We start from the raw sequence: 24276 nt of genomic DNA, 5'->3' as shown, positions 1-24276 counted from the left end.
ATTGTTCCGACGATTTCTCGAAGTTCGTGGGCCGTCAACAAGCCACGATACGGCAGGTTGATATCACGTTAACGGTACCGGTGTATCGGTATCGGAACCGTGCTAGAAGTAAATACTCTTGTCGAGATATTCGCGACAAGAAGGAACACAATCACGAGCAATTATAAGCGGGAGGGGGGGAGGGGGGGGGACAAGCCGTCAGTTAGCAAACAGTTAGTCATGACTAAATTGCATGGACTTTTACGCATTTACGGGATATATTTCAATGTAAAAGTGCACACGATAACGTGCAATATAGAAAAATCTGTAAAATATTCAAAGTAAAGTACTTGTTATAATATTTGGTAGGAATGAAACGAATTTCTGTTTGGATCTCGTTTCTTTCTTTTTTATTTTTTCTTTTTTTTTTTTTTTTAGTTATATTTATAAAGATTGCATAGTTAGAAAATTCAGAGTATTCAACATAAATTCCTTAGATTTGGTGCTGAACATTGTGACTATTCTGTGCTTTCTGATTGTCACATTTATGACGCAGTTCTTAGTGATTTGAATCTTCAGGCTTTGAGCAGTAAAAGTATTATATTTAATATTATTTTTGCTTGCACGGTATTCAAGAGTCTCGCACGTTGCCTTCGCATTATTCAGCTATTCTTTCTGAATTCCAGAAGTCTGAGGAATTTCAATTTGTTTCATTCTGAACAGCACCGTACGACATATGCCTATTTTAATCGTGTAAATCACATAGCTATCCAAACTAAGCTATACTAACGTCGTACATTCGATCTGTTTGGTCATCCCTTGATTCATTAAAACATCCCTTGATACGCTTGTTACAGATGCATGTGCATCTAAATCTTGTTTATCTTTTTCCTTCACTTTATACAATTTACCTACAATTTATATATAATATTCCTACAATTTACACTTTTATAATGTACATTTCATGTATATGTCCCCTTTCTTTACATTGCATGTACCAAAGGGTCCTTTTCCAAAGGCTGAATACATAAATAATAATAATAAAAATGTGACTTTGCTCATAAATATCCGCGATCTAGTTACAACCGATATTATCCACGGAGTATTACTTAATATAGCAAATCTTCAGTTTCTTTGGACGATGATAGTTTTTATTTGTTTCCTTTTGCTTCGTCGTCTTCCGCTAAACGCGCTTACCCGCTGTGCTTGCCAATGGGATACGGTGTATTGATAATTTGCTGGTAAATGATTACGGTTTGAATTGGTGGAAATTCCTCTTGACTCGGCGCTGATAGTGGAAAAAGCTAGGATATAGTGGAAACGGCCTGAATAATTACGTTGATGTCGGCCATAAGGTACAGTTATCCACTTTACTGTAGATGGTTAGTGGAATTTTATTACTTTCCTATGAAATTGGGTGTTAAATTCAGTAATGGATAGGTTTTTAGTGGGATGTAACGTGTACTTACCGAGAGGAGTAATTTCTTTACCTGGTTAGACACGGCCGAGCCGTTTATGGCGTTCGGTAGGATATTGCGCTGTGGATCTTGGAAATTAAATCTTTACAGCGGGAAAATTATTCGTATAAATTCATAAGAATATTTAAGTTTTAAAGAGGAAGATCATTTGTAAGAATATTTACCTAACACGTTCGTCGATGAATCCGATTTTTATTTTTCTCCTGGTGCATACCGGCGTATAAAGTAGTATAGGCTCCTTAGAGTGAGACATGCCACGCGTTGTGGGACGCGCAGTATGTCACGTGATGTAGTAGATTAGGAGATGTCCGACACGTCGCCGTGTTGTATGATGACCTACGATTAAGAATCTTTAGAACCTTGAAACTACTCGAATTTTTTGAAACTTTTTTAGAGCCTTTTATGGAGATTCAAACCTGTATATCTACTGTCGTGTCTTATTTATCATCACCTTCAAAATTCAGACTTTTAAAAACTCCTTTAGCACTTGCTAATAATATGCAAACCTGTGTGTCTACTATTACATCTTATCCATCATCCTCTTAACCTGTGATTCAGAGAAGACGAGTTAAATCGCCACTTCGATTTACCAATCTCTCAGTCAGAATAATTCGCTTATTTAGGAACGCTCTACCTTTAATAAAAATGTCATTTTTATTAAAAATAAATTACCGAACCAACTTTATTTCAAATTGATTCATCTTCGTTGACATCAATGCCGTAATTATAAAAACTCCTGGTTCAAAAATGCTTCGATCGATAGATTCAAAGAATACAGAATCATTTACATTTCCTCGCGATTGACCGAATCAGCCACGCTAATCAAATTAAAAATGAATTTCCCGCCTAATAAACCGCCCTTAAAAATCGATCGTGACGAAGTCAAAGAAATCTTCGGCTCGATCGAACGAACACGACTCGTTCGAGTGATCCAGGCGCCGTTTACGATGTTAACGCAACTCCTTGTGCAGGCTGATAGCCCGATGCACCAGGAGGCGGCGCCGGTGCGTACAACAGCGAGCGCCTACCTACCAGCCGAGAAGTCGGGGACCCATTGGCCACCGCAATGACCAATCATCATTTGACATTCTTTCACCTTGCTCGTGGCGTGCGGTAACCCACACTGCAGTGCAACTGCAGCTGCGACACTGCCACCACCGTCGCCCAAGAAGAGACGTCGTCTTTTGCGCGCCCAACCAGCTAGCAGAACGCGCGAGCAGTCTCGTGCCTAGAGTCTTGATAACCCCGTAGACCATCCGTGATTTAACCTTGAGGGACCCCGTGGATCTACGTCGAATCGAAACTTATGTGTCATTTGATCGATTTCGAATTATGCTGCGTTCGTTATAGTCTGGAGTCGTTTTATTGTTTCGTTTGAAAGAATCTTTATATCGGAGATTTTTTGGTATTCCTCAATTTCCGTCTAAATCTTATATTCGTTGGTTGCTTATGACACTGATGCGGGAAAGACAGGAAATTATTTAGACTGAGAAGAAATTCTGTGCAAATATTTACGTTGATAAAATATTATTGATATTTTCACGTTTATAGCTGCTATGAAAAATTTTAATGTTCGTTTGACGGGTAAAAATATGGATTTATGTGAACGATCCAACTGTTAGGTGTTCAAAATTATTTGCGATTCTTGAAAGAACGAGGTCATTGAAAATGATTCGACTGGATATTTTAGTAAAACTTTCAACGTTTCTTGCTTTATCGACAATAAATTAATTAATCGAGGTACTATCTATCTATTTAGCGTTTAAAGCAGAAAACGGTACAGAATGAAAGAAGATTCTTTTACTTGTCAGTGAATGGAATCTACTGACTGAGACTATGAATGAAGACAGAATAGATCGTGATTATCAATAGCTCACAGACAAAGATTGCATAACGTTTAATAGTTAGGTGACGATGAGCTACTTTAGAAGTTATGCGCCAAGCCTTTAAACAGAAAGCTACAACATGGTCTAAGCAAAGGGTAAATACGCAATAAATTAATCGTCGATTGAATAAAAATTTTCATTGAATCGAAGAGACGTAAAGTGGGGCGTATATTGAATGTCCAGTTTTAAATGAGCAATGTATGGTTTTGGTTTAGAGGTCGTGACGATCAATGAAATTCCGCGAGCCGAACGCAAACACCACGGATCGACGAGAAGGAGATCGGCGCGACATTCCTGGAGTTGCGTGGAGCGCGTTGGCGAAAGGCATACGCGTTAGACTTCGCGAAATGGAAAGGGACACACCCATGCATACCGTATTACGGGAAATCTGTTTACACCGGGAATCCATGGCATTCGAAAATCGCATTACCACCGCATGAACATTTGATACTATATAAATTGCAACCATACTTCGGAGACTTAAAAAAGAATCCTCCATTCAAATCCATAAAACTTTAATCTTTCGCGTGGATACTTGTTTAGTTGAGTTTTCTACACAGATAACTGGTTGATTAATTCACTACTATACAAAGTACAACCCAGTCTTGCGAGATAACGAAGAATCTTTTAAATCTACCAAATTTCAGTCTTTCACGGTCAAATAAAATTTCGATATTGAATAAAATTGATTGATTAAAGAACGTTTACATAATGTAATAATTACGGAACTTCCATCTTTGACGTAGATATCTTATTTCGATGATCAAAAATCTTTCACCTACTGGTTTTGCTTCGAATTTTTCTTTTAATAATGAACACGATAATACAATGGCACAAACTATAATAACTATTAAATTTAAAAATATGTAGGTTAATCAAAAATTGAAAACTATCTATATCGCACTACATCTCAATGGTGCCAGCCATCTTTGCTTTTTAATTGAATTATAGCAATCTTGCAGTCTTCCTAAAAGTTATCTCGTTACATACAATACCATCTTATACACATTATGCACAATATTATAAGCCACCATTTCTAACTCCAACTAAGCCTCCAACGATTACCTATCTTCATACAACCAACATACAAATTCATCCATAGAGATCCTACAATAAACTCTTCGCAGCGATCTACCAACTTCTGATACTTCCAACAAATTCTCTAAATAGTTTCAACCAAAGAAGTATTCCAATAGATGTCAATAGCACAAGGAATATTATAGCAACGTAGTAGCAATCTTCCTAAAAGTTATCTTGCTACATATCACACCGTACCACATTATACGCAATTGTATAGATCTGGTGATTCCAACCAAACCTGCGATGACTTGCCATTTTCGCACGATCAACATACAAATTCATCTATAGAGATCCTACAATAAACTCTTCACAGCAATCTATCAACTCCTAATCCCTTCAACACATTCTCTAAATAATCTGAAGCAGAAGGGTGCAGAACCCTTGAACGTGTTCGACGTGTTTAGGATACCTTTCTATGATCAGATGAAGCAAGCATAGTCGCGCGACGAGTTCGTTCTCGTGATCTTGAATGCCGTTTGCACGCGCACACGGTTGGCCAGCCACGGGGCTTAGGCCATCAGGGACACGGGGGTTGTTGACTCTAGGCTCCTCGCTTACATGCTTGACGGAAAAACGTCAGCTTAGGCATTCAACGTCAGCTGCGACTGATTCCGCGGTAGCACACGCCAGACCAGTTCAGCGAATTGAGTGGCTCCACTTGCCATATCCTGCCACGTCCTGCAGACATTTTCCTACCTATTACGGCTCGGCCGGATCGGCCTCGGGCAAAGAACTGTTCAATGAAATTCTCCGTTCGCCAAGCGGACGATCTGCCCGCCCGGATTCCGCTTCCGTCCAGGCCGGCGAACGCTTGATTACGCGCGACGATTTCCACGATTCTTGTTCACCGGTTTACAAATAGAGAATCTTCAAGAACTTTATCATAATGATCGCTCTCGAGGAACATGTTTCGCGTGTTGTGTGATCTTTGTAACAAGTATAGACTATAGCTGCTTTCTGGTTTTAGGCTTTGTAAATAGGCTTTTAAACAGGCTTCAGACTTCAGAAGAATTTATACGATGTAATTATACAATGATCGTATGTCGCTTAAAATTTGCTCATAACCAAATTTGGCGAATTTTTATATTCTTTTAAAGAGTTTTCTTGTTTTCGCTGATTGAACAACCGGAGAACGTATTTTTATTGAAATTATTCTTTGTAGAATAGCTTTATCTATATTTTTTCTTTTCTTCTTTTCTTTTTAATTGCGTAAGTGGAAGAATGGGAAGAACAAAATCACGAACGAAACAACCAATTCTCTTGGAGTAAGATGTAACTACGTGGCGACAGAATTTGAAAGCACATATTGATTAAATCTAGGAAATAGTTAAAAAGTTATTCGTGTCAATGAACGGGCAAAAAGATATATTTAATTTTATGATCACACTTTACAAGTTGTTTAATGCGTCTTCTTCTGTTCCAAGTATTCCTTCCTCATACCATCCATTTCCCATTCGCTGCCATAATTCAAAGATCACACATCATTCATCATGTCCCTACAACTAAATATCTTCGCAAGAAGATACGAATTTACATTCCACGCTAAAACCATCGATAAAGTATAGAATAGAAAATAAAGAGGTGTGCAGTTAGTTTCAACGTTATTTCTATCTTATCCATACTGTCTATCAACTGTACTAAGGAAACCTAGAGCAAAGAGTAGAGGGAATAATCGGTGGCTCCTGAATAATTGATAACATTTCTCGAGCAACAATTTCAAGTATCTCAGACGCGGTCCACTAGCCACGAGTATTAGAAAGTGTCGTGTTTTCGTTCTTTCTCTCTCGTTGTAAGCCAACGATATCTCAAGATAGGATCACCAACGCGTTAGCCAAGAATGGTGCGATCTCGAATTCCCTGAGGGGGTTGTTTTGCGGTGGACAGCCTTTGCTGGGCGAAAATTATACGAGGTTGCACTTGTTACTTCGAACCAGTGTTATATGATGCAGGTGCACGCTGTGATTTCCTTTGAATTTCGTCTCTTGAGATACTTGGATGGACTTACACGTGTAGAAAGAGCCTCGACAAATTAACCTCGCTTGATAATTGCCTTAAGGGTATCTTTTATTCTGTAACTGGAAGCCTTTATATTCCGGTTTTTGTAAAGCATGGCTTCTATTGCCAAAAAAACTTAAAGCGTTTTTGAAGACCTGGAAATTACAACTTAATATTGGCATCAACATTCCCAGAAAATGTTCGCAATCTTTCCATGGAATTATTATATTAAACTTCTTTTTACTCTAAACGATTATATCAAACTTCTTGATTTCTTATAATTTGGAACTATGATCAAGTTGTTATACTTATGATATTTTCTGCTGGTTTCTGGATATTTGTTATATTTTCATAAAAAACATGGATAAAAAAGATGAAGAATGTTTCTTTATCAAATTACTGGACATTTTTAAGAATATGTACTCATCTACTACTTTGTTTGAAAGTCTGAAAAAAAAACAAAGTTTCGCGAAGTTTCCTTTCTTAAATCTCACTCTGGCCCAATTGAAGGGCCAACGGGTGAAAGAGGAACATGTATTTTAACAAATTTTGAGTTTAACATTTTTTCGTACTCTCTATGCTCTTTATCACTGGCCATGTCGTACTAAATTGAATTAAAATTTCTCGAGTTTTACAGTAAGAAGTGTACAATGTCCTTTCACTTTTTACAATCTAATGTGTAATATATTAATTAAAATTATAAATAAAAGTTGAAAATGATGCGGAATAAATAAGTAGAACGTTTTATTTTGACATAGTATCTACGAAAAAATATAAAGTTGTGACATTAAATACTGAAAAATAAACTTTCATGTATTAAGAAATGCTGAAACTTGACTATCCTCCTTTTCCTGTGGAACCTTCACTTACTGTATATCAAAACCTCGATCAGACACTCACTGTCATAATCGCAACATAATTGGCCTAAAATTTGTCATGGATTTCCAACAAACAGGTTTGTAAATACACTTATAGTGTCGACCATTCGCGTCACGGTTCGCCGCGGACTCTCAACAATGGCGCGAAAAATAGGCATCGCGTGGCGAAGGTCAGCCAGGATCAGACCGTATTTCCATTCAATCGATTTGCCGGCACGACCTTTTCCACCGACATACTATCTCGGGCGCTCGATGAAAAAATCCCGATAATGAATGGAGAAACGCGATAAATGGCGCTTGACCGCAATAAACGTCGCAAGATTGATAAGGCAGATTGCTTTAGACGATAGGTGAATCGAAGCGAAACAAGTCCTTATGAATAATAATCTTTGTTATAAATATTTGACAAGAACGTTAAACAAGGAAAACGATAATGTTGCAATAAGAGGTGGATTTTTATACATTCTTGTATTATCGAGCGTTACATGGTATCAATAAATACTTGAGATTAGAATTTTATTAATTGTATAGAAATACTATTAGGAATACTATTACATATTATCGTTTATACACTTGTTATTAATTATTGAAATAATATTTCTCTCGAAACTACGTAGGCACTTGCGACAATCTTGAAATGAAAATTGAATATTACTTTAACAAATTCATGATAACGAATGATTTGAAGCGTTTATTTTCTATGTTTAATGTATAATTACCAATTATTAAAACTATGTTTCTCTCGTAATGTTGAGATAAAAATTGAATATTAAATTGATCCATATTAGATTTTGAAATTATCATAAAACATGCTTGATATTGACTTACAATAACAGAACACAAGAAATATTCACGGTCATAAAGGGATTTAATTTGTCGTAAAAGTAAAAAGAGACCACGCTGCCTCGAGCAAAGAACGGTCGTAATTTTCCTATGGTTAACAGAACGCTAATAAACCTATTACAATTAAACACTAATTAAAGTGACTATCTTTAACTCGATATAACTGTACGATTATGATCCTTTTACTATCATCGTCTGATACATCCACGACTTTTCCGTGCCACAGAAACCAGACAAAATTTCACAATTATACACTTCGTACCGAAAGGGTGAGTCGGAAACGTGGCTGAAGGATATTCGGAACTTTCATTAAGCGTACGCGAAAAAGAGACGAATGAAAGTCTCAAGGATCCCTCTGGTAGCGAAGGGAGGCGCCCCATTGGCGTAGACACTGAAAAATTTTCGTTAAATCTCTCGAGATATAGATAATACATTTATCTTCTACTATTAGATCCTTAACCTACATATATTTATCATTCTTGCAGAAGAATGATTAAAATATAATTTTATTAGTAGACTGCGCGTGTTTCTTTATCTATGGGTAATTTGAAACGAAATGTATTGTTTTTTAGCTTTTAACTGTTACATTAAATACTAGATCCAGAAGCCAGGTTCGAGTCTTAATTAGGAGCGTGGTACGAATATGGTTTATTTTGATATTCGCAAAACGTTTTAACGTCACAAAACTAAATTCACTAAGAGCCTCTAAAAACTTGAAGGAATTTATTATGTGGAAAAAATTTTTCCAAGAAGCAATCATGAGAATATTCAAGCAACTTGATAGATACTAAATAAAGGACAGGTTATATTCTTTTCACAAAACTTTATTTTATCGCAAGAAAAGTTGAAGCATATCTGAGTTAATAAACAGCAGCCTAACGAACCAATCAGATACATTTCCTTTTTAATCGCGATTTCACGGTAATAAAACGTAAAACGATGAGAACTTCGATCGCTGAAGAAGATTTTGCAGCACTCCAATGTTTTGCTCGTGACATTTCTCTCGTTCTTCGTTCATCCGTTCGTTTCTTGTCGTTTTTTCATATCCGACGTGTCCTCCTCCCTTTTTTTCTTGCTCCCAAGCCTTTTTTGGTTCAGGTTCGCGCTCCTCTCGATCTCGAGCAGACGTCGCTCGCAAGAAATACGTCGTAATGATATTAAAAGGAGCAATGGCGCGGCGGCATCATGCAATAATGTTGTATCGGCCACGTACGTCTGCCGGTTTTCTTCTATTTTCGATATACACGAGGAACAGGTGCGCTGTCGATCCACAGCCGCGTCCATTTCTCTCCTGATACAGATTTTCATGCTCAAGGACGGGTAAAGATCGCATTGCCGTAGGTCGTTGAACCGCTTTTCCACGTCTCCTGCGATATTGTGTGAAGAAAATTGCGTACAGTTCCTTTTAAGTATCTTTAAAAAGCTATTTAACCCGTTTAATCGAATTACTAACATCTCAAATTGTATTTTCGTTGATCGCATTGAATATTTCAAAGACATTAGATCATATTGTCAATCGAATTTAATTTTCAAGTATTTGCAAGTACTAACTGTCTCCAATTAAAATTTCAGCGGCATTAATCCATGATATTAACTGAAATACTTGATTTTCAGGCATTCGGAAATATTAACTATCTCCAATTAATATTTGAACGGTATTAATTCATGGTATTAATCCAAATACTCGATCTCGAAATACTCGTGTGTATTAATGTGCACTTACGTGATTCCCTCCATGACTTTATCAATACCAAAGAATTTATCTAGATTTCAAACAGTATATTGTGCCTCGTTATAGTAGTACCGAAATTTCAAAGTGTTCAAAGCTTCACAGACATAATATATATTTAATCTATAATATAATATAATTATATTTATTCTATAATATAATTGTTCAAATACTTCTACTACGGCCACTATAGCTCCTATAGAAAAAATTCTATCGTAACAGCAAGAACGAGACAAGAAAGGGTTGTTCTTTCACACCCCGTGCTATTCTCTCCTCGAATCTTCCTCGAAGCCCTCTTTCTCGCAACCATAGTCGAGACTTCGACCCGTGATGCGCCTTTCGATAGAAGTGGACACACGCACGCGCGTTCCTAGTCGTCGGCTGGCAAAAAGACGAAAAAGAGAGGAGCCTCCGTTCGAACGTCGGGGACAGGGAAGAACGACGAAGAAAAAGGGAGATCGAGCTGTGTGTGCACATGTTTGTGTGTATGTGTGTGTATGTGTGTGTATCTGTCTGAGAGAGAGAAAGAAAAGGAGAGAGAGGGAGTAGGGACGGTTCGTTAGAAAGAGAGAAAAACATTGTAAAGAGGAAGACAAAGATTAAGATGAAAAAAGAGAGAGAAAGGGAGAGGTAAATGGTGCAAGGGTGATGGAGGAGGATGACGAAAGAAGATGAAGAAAGAAAGGAATACGAACAGCGGGGGAAGGGAGGTGCAGAGAAATTTCTCGATCAAATAAACGCGTTTCGCGGTGCGGGAGATCGCGACCACGCCCTGTCTTCTTCCCTGCCGGCGGCCTTCCTGCGACTTTTCGAAACAGAAAGAGAGAGATAAACACGGAGAAAGGAAGAACGTGGTACACCATGCGCCCTTCTTGCTGCATGCGAGCTCACGAGATAGCCTGCGAGGGGAATCAAGGGCGCCTTTCCTTTCAGAGGAAATTTCCTTCGACCTGGCGCTTGGGAAAAGGGTGGAGGATGCTGGAAATAGGAGATGGATATAAATACAGTTGCTCATGAAAGTATTTAAATACTTGCCATAGAAAATATTTATGTGTATTACGTTACGCGTGTTATACGAAACATTTGGAAATTTCATTAGCAATGTAACGAGATATAATCGCTATACGCGTGCTTGTATGTTTTACAGCCGCAATATCTAATGTGTTGAACACAAGTTCGTTGAAACTCGCCGCCAGATACAGTGGACATCCAATGACTTTCGATTCTCGAAATTGTGACAATATCCTTCATGCTTGATATCTTTCTACACAGGGCGTGAGAAAGATGATATCTGATATAATGTTCATTAGTGAAATAGCTAAACGTGTGTCGTTGACTATTCGGATATCATATAGTTAATTTTGCTCAATGCACCTTCAAAGAGACTTAAAAAGTCACCTGTTGTTCCATACAAAATAACATCGCACATTGTGTGGTTACTGTAATTGGATAAATCATATGGTCAGTCACGTAAACTCTTGCCACACGAGCATAAATATCTCCCAACCAATCTATAGTACCTTTCAGACATTCTCTTGAACGTTTTCTACGACGCTTTTCTCTATATTTGTACCTTCTGCTCGTTTTTCCTTTTGTTTTCTGTCTCCTACGTTGATCTGTTACATCAGAGGATTTGTCCCGTAAGTAAATAAGTAAATAAATAAGTAACTATTTTGCTGAAGTTTGAAAGCAATGCAAAAATGTGTATAGAAGATTCGAGATATTTACTACAAGTGTCTCATTATAGATTTTATTTTAAACGATCTTGACACGCCTGGCACTTACAAGAAATTCTACTTTTCGACAAATAGTAAATTGTTTCGCTGCGAAAATTTACGATCGAATCTAATCTACGATAAGACCGGTAGATGATTGGATCATTTTTGGTTCATGATTGGTTGATTTTTGGTTCGAACACACTGTATCAGAGAAATCCATTGGCAATCTCGCTTTCTAGTGACATTGACTCCCGGGTGACATAAAATATCAAATCATATGATTCTCTAGGTTCTTATGAGATAGAAGATTTAAAGAGGAATAGTGGAACACCCTGTACATCGATGTTTATTACCGAAGTAAACACGAAAATCGTCGTCGCGACTGCGCAGTTTCACGTTTTCCTCGTTATCGGTGGTGGAATGGGCCGCAGTTTCTATCCCTTCCCTTAATGTAGATTAATTTTATTCCCTAAGGCAAAGTATTTGCCTGGCATTGGCGCCGTATCCGCCACGCCCTGTAATTATGCTGCTGACGCCGGCACCACTCGTTAGGCGGTCCTCGCGTTAAAAACTCACCGACATTTCTTCCCAATTAAACCGGAACATCCGGGGACCACGCTGCGTACCACTTCTTGCGCCGCGGGAATCGAATTCATCTACGTTATTCTACACGATTGGTTACAGAAGTAACCAATCAGTACAGAATATTTCATATTCGCTATTCGAAATAGAATTCTCCGCTTTATATATTATTCGTATAAACAAAATCGGAAAAGGTCGAATTTTAGCAAAGTTCATCGCAGATTTCAAGAGCCTTTGATCGTGTATCAAGCGAAATTATCGTTTCTATTAAACGAAAGCATCGAATCCAAAGCGACCTATCGTATAAAAAATATTAAGTATCAATTTAAAGAAATACGACGAAATATCGAACGTTGGTCTAAAGAAACGATAGAGTCGCGTGAACTTGAACACGATAAGTGTCAAAATAGAAAGAAGCAATAGTAAAAAAAAGAAGCTGTCAAAATTCTCGAAAGTGTCTCGACAAAAGTATCAAGTTGATAGATAACCAGTAACCTAAAATCTACTGTCTATAAATATCAAATTTTAATTATATATTTAATTGCCACGTATGATCTCGAAATGTAAACTACATTTTCCCCGTGCATTTAATAACGCATCAAAATCTTGATAAAACAGCCATGATATAAAGATCGAATTACGATAAATAATAGAAGGATACTTAAACTTTTCTTATCAAACCGTGGACATCCCCATCTGTACCCTTCCTCCACTGTTCCCCTCCCTTCGATCCTCCCTTAAACAAACACGTCATTAAGCGGCATCTTGTAACTCGAATCACCACGTGATCATCGCTCCATTACAACCACGCTGCGTCCAGAATATCATAACCGCCGGAGATCCGCGTTAAATGATCAAACGTGAACGCGACTTTATCCTCGGCGATCTCAAAACGACGAAAAACGAAATTGGCGCGGTTGCGCGCGGCAGATCGCGTTGCTCTCGTCAAACAGCAATTAGCCAGACTGTTTCAGGTGAACTCAGGTACTCGAACGATCGAGTGTAACGTCGTGAATCGATTATTCCGTTCGAACGTCGGCTATACCACCCGAACGAGCCCCACTAAAAGGATAATTAACGAGTAACGCGATAGTAATCGTCTCTTTCTCCGTAACGAACCCTGTTTACGCGATGATCGTTGCTTTTCTTTGGTTAAAGGATGGTTCTCTACTCTAGAAAGAGAATCGAGCATCTTTAAAGACGATTCCGGGTCTCGCGCGGTAGCGCGCGGCCTTGAAGAGATCCCGTGTTACGATACGTCTGCTGGAAATCGAGGTCGTTTTTGAGATCGACCGACTCGAGTTTCGACTGTATCGCGAAACCATCGACAGATTTATAACTGTGGACGAATTGAGCCACCTGTTTCTGCCAGAAATCGACAAATTTCCTCGTGGATTTTAGGTGATATAGTTTTTTTGCCGATGTTGTGAGTCGATTTATAGATCCATGATCGTGAACATATCGGAGCAATTATTTCTGCTAAACGAATAAATTTAGTTGTTGGTGACGTTCTTGGGAATCGATTCATGAAATAACTCGCGTTATGCGAGTATCGTAGCTGATTTGACGGATCAATTTCAAACCAATATCTCATTATAATTCTTGAAGCTCTTACGTTTCGATACCATTCCCGTTTCAACAAACAAAAACGGTTTTAACGTTTCAAGGAAGGCTCTATAGCCTTTGTATGTAGAAAAACTTCTCGTAAAATCGCAACGAGAACTTGTAGATTAACAACGCACCTAAAAAGCGTTTTAACGATAGAAAAACACAATTGGTTGGGAAATGATCAAAACTATGTAATAGGAATCAAGCTTCATTATAAGATAAAACGTATAACGTTTCAAGTGTTGTAATCATAGGTGAGATCAGGCCATAAAATGTTAAAACTGTTCTCATGTTCTTGAAGCTTCGAAGAATGTGAATAAGTTAGTGCTCTCGATATCACTTTCCGAAGTTGGGTTTGTGGGCCTTCTGAAAACTTTCACAAGCCGAAGGCGGTCTCTTTTCCCTGGAAAACAAAAGCAGAATCCGAATCGGTGGTGGCCGAGCATGACAATAAAGAAGGCCTGCCGGGTGAATTTCGTTCGTTCCCTTAAAAGCCAGCCTCCTCGGATCATTATCACAACCGAGGACAGCTATCGACCCGACCTTCGAGTTTTTACGTTCGCGGATTATATTATAGCGCTTCTCACGTTTCTCGATACGCAGCCTGGAAAGAACTACCTGCCCGAGGCCATCCCCTCGATTACATGTACACGGTGTCCCAAGCCGAAAATGTCTTCCATACTTCTTTCAACCGTGACACTATGTGTTCGAGACAGTCGGTATTATTTTATCCAAGATTCTTTTATTACAAATATCGAAATTGAACACAATTCAATCATACGCTTGAATCATTGTTTACAGAGTTTAATAAGAACAGCTACAAGCGAGAGCATTCCAAGAAGCATATATTATGGCGAATAAAATGGTACGAGTAAAAGTAACATTTAAATTAAATTCACATTTACATCAAATGAAACATCAGAAACATTTTTTCGTATTAAACGATCGAAACTACAATTAGAAAATTTCTACTATTTTACTACTAAATTTAAAACACTTTCCACATTCGACTGCTCCACTAAACATCTGTTCACATCAAACTATTAAAACTACAAGTGAAAAATTTCTATTGTTTCGTGGGACTATACTTAAAAAACACGATTAGCAAGAAAACACACGATCTGTTCGAAAAACTTTCGTCTACACCAATCTATTAAAACCACGATCGGAAAGTTGCTGTTATTTCCGAAACTGAATTTAAGACACATTCTACACTTAATAAGAAAACAATCTTTTGCAAGAACGTTTGCTCTGCTACATTCGAAACCAAATTTAGACCCTCCACATCCAATAAAACGTACGTACAATCTCATCCAAAAACAGTCGCATCTACAAAAATTACAGTTCGTACAATTTCCAGCTTGAAAGAAACTCTGGCGCGATAAATTCGAGTTCGCCTTAAAACGAACGAATCCGACCGGCGAGTTTTACTCGCGCGTTAACTTATTTTATCATTTCCGCGCCGGGATTCGGCGATTCCCTCCGAATACGCCAACAATATTAATCGCGATAATCCGGCCGCCAGTTACGGCAATAACGAACGCTGTTTATAGACGTGGAGAGAGGAGCTAAGGATCGTGAACTACCCAATGCCGGTTCGCCATATTGTAACCCCGAATTACTGTAAACGCTTTAATTCCCGGCGACGCCGGGTCGAAGATGCGCCGGATCCCTGGCTAATTACCGATTCCCCGCGCGGCGTTTTGTATCCGATTACCGTCGTTCGATCGTGAAAGCACCAAACACCACGCGAGTTTCGAAGGCGTACGTAAAGCCGAGCGTACGTGCAGGATAAAAATGTGTTAACGATAATTCAACTCGATCGCTTCTTTTCGGTACTCTGGCATCACCGCAAGAAAAGAGAAAAAGAGGAGGAAGAGACCTAAGGATTTACCTTAATATGCAAGCGGTACGATTCTGGGAAATGTTTCGGTATATCGAGGCTACGTTAATGTTTCAGACTCGTTGAATTGTGGAGGTTCGTTCAGGTAAATTTGGCGATAGAAGTGAAGGGTGAAAAGCGAGGATGGTTAGCGTGGTGGGGGTTGTGTTACCGTAGCATTGAGCGACCAGTTAATTCGAAATTGGCTATAGTGACCCGATATTGAAGAGACGCTTATAACTTTTAAACTCTTTCAGTTATTCAGGAAATTTGTCCAGGATAAATTTTCAATATTCCGATAGATCCTCTTCTTAACTCTGCCGACGTTTTGTAGTTTTTAAGCCAATTGTGTCTTTCTATGGTTGAGAAATTAAGGCAAGGATACAGAATAATTATTACCGATACGTGTAATTTCTCGTTTCGAGCTTTTCTTAAAAGTAGTCTCCCGTTGTCAAATATTGCAATTTTATTCGTCTCTTAAAACAGGAACAAAATTCGAATGTATAAATTTAAGAATCACAACCAAGTTACATATAAATTTCAACAATTTGGAGTCTTCGTTAGAAGCTCCATTATAGGCTTTATCTTCGTTAAAAGCTAAAGGATGGTTGAAATGTAGTTATTAAAGTTGCATTGTCCGCGTTAGCTTTTGAGGTGGAGAGAATCGAAGGAGGGAAATGGAAGAGGCAGGTCACCTGAGCAGAGAGAAAGAGAAAGAGAGGAGAGAAGGCCGTGAAAACGATGTCAGCACGGTCGAGGAGACAAACGGAGGCGGGGGCAGTGAAAGAGTTTAACCGGGTTCGGTTTTCTCCTCGGCCCATGCGATCTCGATCGCCTCGATCTGTAGCCGGTAGCTGGACGTAGAATAAAAAAGGAAAAATATTCACGAGCCCGCGCGCAGATTTTTGCATGGGGAGTCTCGCCGAGACACGGTTGTGGCTCCCAGAATGCATCCCTTTGTGCGTCCACTCGGGCTACGAGAGATTCATTGTGTGCAACTTGCGAACTTCCTATCTCTTTGTTTTACGTTAGGTTAAAAAACGGAGAGTAGGGGTTCAATTTCTTTTGAAGATGTTTCAAGATGTTAATTCGAAAATGTTTTGTTTAAGGGTACATATCATAGTTGGCTACTTGAGTCATACCCTAAGGAAAAATAATTGATCTCATCGAAGTTAACCGTTTGATTCGGATTGATTTATACGGAAATGATTGAAAAAGTTGATAAATAGACTGCTTTTTCAATATCAGGATTTTAGCGGAAGAGAAATGAAAAAATTTGAATTCATTGTAGAAAAAGAATATCTTCGAGGTATTTATTACCATACGTAGCATGATCATTCGACAACACGTTAATTTTAATCAACAACGTGTTGCCGCAAATGATTGAAAAATCGCGTGAACCATTAGAATGAACAGTGTGTATATACATATATATCTATATTTCCATCTGCATCTATTATTATAATAATTCGTATACTGAATACGGTACTATATCTTTTAGTCACTATATCATCGTCCAGCCACTAATCTGCATACCTACATATTCAATCAATAAAATGAAAAACAGTAATCAACTATAATTTCTTCTCCTTTTCACGAGCAAAGAGAAATCCGATTATAGAGGATTAAGTACAATCTGTCATTAAACTCGAACACCCAAGAACGTCCATTCATCTTCAAACTGCACCAAACAGGAGAAAGTTCCAAACCTCGCAACTCCCTATACATACGAACACATATACACTCCTGTTCAAAAGTTTAGAGCATGTTAGGGCATCGAAAGAAATAACTACTTCATCAAAAGTAAAAATAAATATTACTATGTTACTATTCTACGGTGTTGAAGCTGCAATTCATTATGTATATTTAGAAATAACACTCGCAATTATAACGTTCTTATTTCACAGAAAAATGTACAGAACTTGTAAAAGGTAAAAGGTGGCTCAAACTTTCGAATGAGAAATACACACTTCTCTTTTCACATGTACTTATAAATAGACAGCAGATAAGTATGTAACTTTATAGTTTTATGGAGATAATTAAACAAGTGAAACTCAGCAAGAAAATTATCTTTTATATTAAACATTATAACGGATATTATACTTCGGATATTTTATATACACAGAATGTCCCCCATTTTAATGTCAAAATTTCGGGGGCATGTAAGGGGCCGATAAAACAGAACAAGGAAAGAAGATCCTTCGAGATTTACTCGTTTTTGCCTCATTTTAGAGGAAATCGCGAAAGATAATGGCAAAAAGTTCTCGTTCTTTCACTTATTTATCCTGACAAACGGAATCGTAGCTGCAATGCACCAAACACCAGCAGAGCAATAATGTCAAACTGCAATTATCAAATCAGATCAATATTAAAGCCCAGCAAGAGATTTTATTATCACAGTATCTTCGTTAAGTAGATGATACCATGCATACATAAACGTAAATAGATAATTGAGAAACAGAAACTTTTTGGCCATTCTTTCGTTTTTTATTTTCTCTAAAATGCAGCAAAAATTAGCGAATCTCTCAAAAGAACGTGTTCTTTTTCACGTTTACGTTAAGTTCCCGAAGTTCTGGCATTTAAGTTGGGGACAGCCCGTATCTATTTGCTAATTACATGCGTTCTATGCATATTTGCATCTTCGAATTTCACAGAGACGCAAAAAAATTCGCAGTTTACTTGCGAAACACACCAGTGACTTTGATCACCGCGGATGAAAAATAATCGCGGTGGCGTGTTGTGGCCATTGTGAGGCGGCCGAAGAAAGCGAACGCGCGCGATCTCAACGCGGCGGAATCCTCTTTCCTCGAAGCTCGCGGAATATACGCGCCGAGGGAGCGGCGTGCACGTATCGCATCGGATTTCACGTGGCGTTTGCGGTTCGTCCAGCAATGGATACCCCGGTTATGGGTTACGGTTACGAGCGTCCGTCGCAGCTTCTCGACGTAATTTTAACTGTGAACGATGGAAATTAGCCTGCTTAAACAGAGGCACGAAGAGGGAAGAGAAGGTTCGATGCGGAATTTCGCGCACGAAATTGCGGTTATCGCGACAGGTTCGTTCCGTGATTCGCGTTGATTCTTATATCTCAATCAGGCTGTTCCAGCCACGTTGCGTGTCGAGACGAGTAACGTCTCCCTCGTGGGCTTTAATGGCTATTATGCATGGATATATTATTATGGTTTGATGCATTTTAGGTACGATAGTAGAGGGAAACTTCCTTTCTCACGTTCGTAGTTTGATACTGGCAGGATGATTATTTGTAGCGTGATATCATGTTGGTACGAAAGCTCGCGATAGCGATATTTCCCAATTCAAATATTCTTAATATCGTTTCCGATTTGAAAAAAACCCAATCTTTATATTTTCCGCTTTTAATACTCCCAATATCTTTCTCGGATTCAAAACCCAATCAATCCTCCGATCAGTTAATATTTCCTATCGATATTTACTGTCTCGATGTTCCAATATGCCAATTAAAATTCTCTCAAATAGAAAATCCCCGACTGAAAAGAATTTCCAACGCGCACTCTCAAAAGAACGAATTTCAACTAAGTCCACTACTCGTTCAAAAAAAAAGAACGCTCCATCACTCTGAAATTCCAAAATTATTCACCGCCAACCATTTCAAACCCAAGGAATCCAACACATAAAACACCCATCCACCCACACGATGCAACGCTAAAACCTTCTGAAAACTGATCAAACAGTATTATAACAAATTCGAACAGTAACGCGTACTACCCTGACGGCCTCGTGTGGGTAGTCGAGAGGAACACGAGTGTGTCTGGCTAAAGTTAGCTTGTCGCAGCTGCAGCTGGCGCGAACGCGTAGGATTTGCTAGTACATAAAGCGTGACAACGTCCGCTTCCTCGGTGCTAGACCCACGCTGTTCCTTCCCCTTGGCTCGCGTCCTGGCCAGCAACCGCGCGTAACGCGAGATTTCTTCGCGAAAACCAGCTCGCTTATACGTGTAACGCGCTTGTCCCTATCAACGAGTAAGTAATTACTCACGATGAACCGCGACCAACCATCTCTCTCTATTAAAAGGTATGATAGACAGAGGCGCAGGAAAGACATAGAAGCGCGCAAGCTGATCCGATCACGCGAAATTACCAGATAAATTGGCTCGGATGTAATCGGAAACTTAATGGCCGCGATTAACCCCTCGACGAGGAAATTGCGGCTTAGGCCGGTGACGAGCTGCTCGCTTTTGCTTAGAAATTGTGCGGGCATGCTTGGCTCTTTCTTTTTCTCCTCGCTCTTCATTTTTTTCTTTCTTTTTCAAAGATCCCTACAGTTCCTTTTTAATGGACGCGCGAATGTCGACTATTGTAATTGCAAGAAAACGATTTTGCAAGAAAACGAGATAAAAGAAAAGATTTAACTTTGATTGGCCCGATGTTTGATATTAATTGCGTGAGTTGAACGTGCGATGAGGAAGTTTTTACGGTCGATGGTTCCATTCGAATCGTGTTTTTATTTTGGCATTTATCGTGATTGAAACGGTGTACCAATAAGATGGACACTTTTTCAGTTTCGATTGGTCGAGCATGCAATTGCAGGGATCTGTATTATCGGTTAGCTAGGTATTTTATCAGAGAATGAAATGTAATGTAAGTAAATAGAGATTGGTCATCTTTCTTAAAAAGTAGCTTCACTAAAGGCGAGCATTTCTCCCTTCTCTTAGTTAGTAAGGAACCCATTAATATTATTCAACGAAAGGATAAAGAAAAATTAATCTGTACCTAAAAACTCAGGATTTCTTACTTTTGTATAAAAAATGGAACTTGGCGTTTTATCAAAACGTTATATAAGTTCTCTCATTTTCGTCCAATTCACGCAGTACCAGTTGACTCTTCAGATGACCCTGATGGCGCCATCTACCAGGAAATCCAAAGACTGCGCGAAAATTCACCCTCGAAGAATCTTTCCTATCTGTCCAATACCGATTAAGTATTCAAATTTATTCCCATCGATCTATCAATTTTCTCTTCCTATGAGATTTATTGCTGATATTCAAATCTGACGACGCTGAAATTGGTAATTAATTCAAATCCAATGAAAGAAGTCATCGTGGATTCTATCGTGGATTGCAGACAAGAAGCGATTAACGCATCTATTTGCGTAACTAAACGGTTTTTGCAAATTAATTCAGCCTTCCCGCTGACAGACGGAAAAATTCTTTACACGCCTCTCAGTTTTACAGTCGCGACGGTCCCTCAGGTGAAACGCATTACGAGGGAAGTCCAACAGCGAAACGGCCGAGAAGAAAGGCGACCCGGGATCCGCGTGGACATTTTTTCGCGAAAACACGCGTTTCTGGATAATCGAAGGCAGAAGAAGAAGTCCGACAATGGCATCGTCCCGAAGAGGATCGATAAACGAGCAAGACATTCAACGACCCTCTTCCCTAAATGGCCACGATGAGGCTGATACCATTAAGGGCATGGCGCGAGTTACGCTTCCATTCGCACAAACTCGTTGGAATCACAATCGAATCCCCGTAATGATCGATCTCTGTAGAACGAAAGAAACACATCGAAAGAGATTCCCATTTTTCTTTGGAATATCAACACTAGGAGGAACCAAGCTTTATCATTTTTGCAAAGTAGCCTTAATATATTTTAATCTTCGCAATCGTGCAAATGTTTTTGACTAAATTAATTTTGTCTTTTGTTGGAAATGTAAACATCATCAAGTCGTATTGATTTGATTATAATCATTTATGTGTGGTACATCTAGATATATCGTTATTTAGGAGTCTTGGGATAGTTGTTATGTCGGTTTTTAAATTGGAATAAATCAAGTATTCAATAGGAAAATCCAGATGTACAGGGTGGTTGGTAACTGGTGGTACAAGCGGAAAGGGGGTGATTCTACGCGAAAAAAGAAGTCGAAAATATAGAATAAAAATTTTTCGGTTGACGCTTTGTTTTCGAGAAAATCGACTTTGAATTTTCGCTCGGTATGCGTGCGGTACGTTATAACGGATCTCACTGTAGATAGTTGTCTCGATGGAAAAATTAAAAAAAAAAATTAAAAAAAATTTTTATTCTATATTTTCGACTTCTTTTTTCGCGTAGGATTACCCCCTTTCCGCTTGTACCACCAGTTACCAACCACCCTGTATATGGTAAGATATAAGTTGATCCAAGTTAGATAATGTATTTATGTATTATAAAGTAGTATAGTTAGTTTAAATGAACAGATAAATAGTAATAAAGATAACAGAATAAACGTTAATAGCTTTATTGAAACTCGCGTGCAATTGAAAATTCATAATTTACTTCAGATATCGAAATTTTACTAAAAATAAAAAGATGCGCTAAGATTCAGGAATAGAAGCGTATATATTAAAAGCTGGTAATTCTAGTGTTGACATTAGAAATACAGGATATTGGAAGGGGAAGAGAGAAACAAAATATGGTACTTACCTGATTGTCCTTTCTTTTTTCTTATGTAAAAAATGTACAAATGTTACATCTCTTCGTTCGAGTCTTTTATCTTATTGGTTGATTATTTGTGTGTAGTGAAAATGTTCAAACGAAGTAGGTAGAAATGATGTAGCTGTTGATTCGTGGATCGTGTAGATGGCGTCTCTGGTAAGGGTACGCATCATTCTTCCGACCATACAAACAAACGATAAGAATTCATGGTAATCCGAAAGAATTGCAAATTTCGTATCCAATACTTGGAAAATTTAATTTACAAGGGATAAGCGCGTTTGAGCATTATTTTCATAAAACTGAACTCAAATTGCGAGCACCAATGGACACGAACAAATTCCGCAACAATTCGTAACAGACTTCGATCGTTCTTCACTTCAAATTGAAACTTACATTAACTTTAAATTGAAACTTAGATTACCAATTTCAAATCGATCAAAAAGAAATTCACGAAAGATGAGTTGACTAAAAAAGAAGTTAGAATATAAAAATTCTCGACGAATTACCTTCGAGATTCGAGAATTTGCTCAGACTCACCGATCCTCGCTAATTGAGATCAGCCCCTTAAAATTCATAATCAGACGAATTCGTAAATATATATAATTGAACACTCGAAGACCAGGCAACGTTCAATGTTTCACCAGTTTATTAACCCTCACATTTCCATCCCTCTCTTATTGCCTATTGTCCGTTGTTCCGCCGGTTGTGACGAGCTAAAAAAAAGCAGGGAGGAGAATTCCGTCGTATGTCCAGTCGCGAAAACGTTCGGGGTAAAAAACTTAGAGGTGTTCCACGATTCTTAAAGGAATCGACACAAAATGAACGATCGTGTGCGGTAACGAAAAGGTTCCGCGGTGGGCGTCCTCCGGTGCTGTACAAATATTGTCGTTCAAAGTGATATACAAAAGGAATCGCGTAATCGAAATCGAACGACGATTTTCTTCTTCTTTTTCCTCTTCTTTTTTTTCTTTTTTATTATGTTATAAAAGGGATACCGGAAGAAAGAAGCAGGGGATCGAAGGTTCAGAAAAATTGTGCGTTTATTAGAGAAGATGACGCTCGACCAATTTCACCGTAATTCACTTCTTTTTCCACCGGCGTTTCTCGTTTCTTGCCCCGTCTTCACGCACACAAACCCCCGCGTCATTCTTTTCCATCCCCGTTTCCAGGGGGAAATGCCTTCGCGAAGAATCACTTCGTGTCTCGTTGCTTCCGGTAGAAGTCGCCTTTTCCTTCATATTTCATCTTCATATACCTCGTGTATACGTCAATATCGTTTCACGACTGAACAGGGGCGAGGAGGAAATGATTGAATGTGATCGTATATAAAAATCAGTTTCTGTCCACCATAATCGTTCTCTTCTTCGAAAATGAACGAAGCTTACGTTTGTTCTCGTTTTAGAGATGTGTTTAAATGAGATCACACGTGAAACGACAGTGGTTAATGGGAGGAGAAAGGGTGAACCGTTTCGTCGTTATTTGATCGATTAGTCGGAGGGTGGAAAACAACGAGACGGGGGTTGTAAAGCGTCTGCTTCTGCCTGTGAAATGCTCGATCGCGAATGATGTCTTCTCGCATGGAACTGGAATACGGAAGAATGAAAAAATCGTCCGATATTTGTCTCTCTTTCTCACTTTTACGCTCACTCCCTCCCACTCTCTCTCGCCCTTTCTCTCCCCCTCGTGCGCGCGATTCGCACCCTGCCACCATATTTATAATGCCGACATATGTAGCACATGAGTGTGTGTGTGTGTGTGTGCGCGCGCGCGCGCGCGTGTGTGTGTTTGTTTATGTGTAGGTGAGATTTCATATATATTTATAATATATATATATATATTCTTGTTTTAGATTCCTTTTATATTCATATATATATATTATGTATATTCATATATTCGCATGTATAATTAGTTTTATCCTCCTTCCTCCGTCATCGTGTTTACTATCTAGAATATTATCTACAGGGCAGTAGCCAACCGCTGTGACTGACTGTGCGAACTTTTTTAGTATTTTTCACTCTTTGCTTCTTTTTTCTCTGCTTTTTTTTCCTGTGCAATCGGCTCGCGACGATTTCGCGCGTCTTTCCCCTAAGCGTCGCTGATCGACGAGCTTCGAGCGAGCGATTTTTCTCTTTTTCCTTTTTTTTCCTTTTTTTATTCTCGGCGCAGCCA

The 24276-nt window shown here is 38.7% G+C and overlaps 1 protein-coding gene across 7 annotated transcripts in view; it reads left to right on the top strand.

The window, feature by feature from the left end:
* Positions 1 to 24276, top strand: part of chn (zinc finger transcriptional factor charlatan) — a 263213-nt gene that overhangs the window by 196651 nt on the left and 42286 nt on the right. The gene's annotated exons all lie outside the window — the stretch shown is intronic.

Source organism: Bombus flavifrons, chromosome 13, assembly GCF_040668555.2.
Source record: "Bombus flavifrons isolate JBK064 chromosome 13, iyBomFlav1_principal, whole genome shotgun sequence".
NCBI lineage: Eukaryota > Metazoa > Arthropoda > Insecta > Hymenoptera > Apidae > Bombus > Bombus flavifrons.
The sequence above is the reverse complement of the archived record's forward strand: the minus strand, read 5'-3'. Positions and strand labels throughout refer to the sequence as shown.